This window comes from Crocuta crocuta, unplaced genomic scaffold, assembly GCF_008692635.1.
Source record: "Crocuta crocuta isolate KB4526 unplaced genomic scaffold, BGI_CrCroc_1.0 scaffold8, whole genome shotgun sequence".
Classification (NCBI taxonomy): domain Eukaryota; kingdom Metazoa; phylum Chordata; class Mammalia; order Carnivora; family Hyaenidae; genus Crocuta; species Crocuta crocuta.
This window is the reverse complement of record NW_027532162.1, coordinates 1,888,198-1,888,712: the sequence shown is the minus strand read 5'-3', so window position 1 is coordinate 1,888,712 and position 515 is coordinate 1,888,198.

The following is a 515-nucleotide window of genomic DNA, read 5'->3' as shown; positions in this document are numbered from 1 at the left end:
GGGGGGGGGGGGGGGGGGTTGGGGAGGAAAATAAGGTAAATTCAAGAATTTGGGAGATAATCTCCATGACTTTGGTGGTAGGCAAAGAGGTCTTAGATATTTTTCCAATAAAAGAAAAAATTGATAAATCAGACTTTATAAAAATTAAAAACATTTGCACTTCAAAAGATACCATTGATGACTCCACAAACTGAGTAGAACAGTTATAAATCACATAACTACCCAGAATGTATCAAGAATTCTTGGAACTTAACTTGTGGGGATGAGCACTAGGTGTTATATGGAAACCAACTTGACAATAAACTATTTAAGAAAAAAAAAAAGAATTCTTGGAACTCGAGAAGACACATGACCCATTTTTTAAAGATGTTGATTGTTTACATGTTTATTTAGAGAGAGAGAGACAGAGAGAAGGAGAGGAGCAGAGAGAGAGAGGGAGAGAGAGAGAATCCTAAGCAGGTTCCGTGCTGTCAGTGCAGACCCCAACTCGGGGCTCAAACTCCCAAACTGTGAGG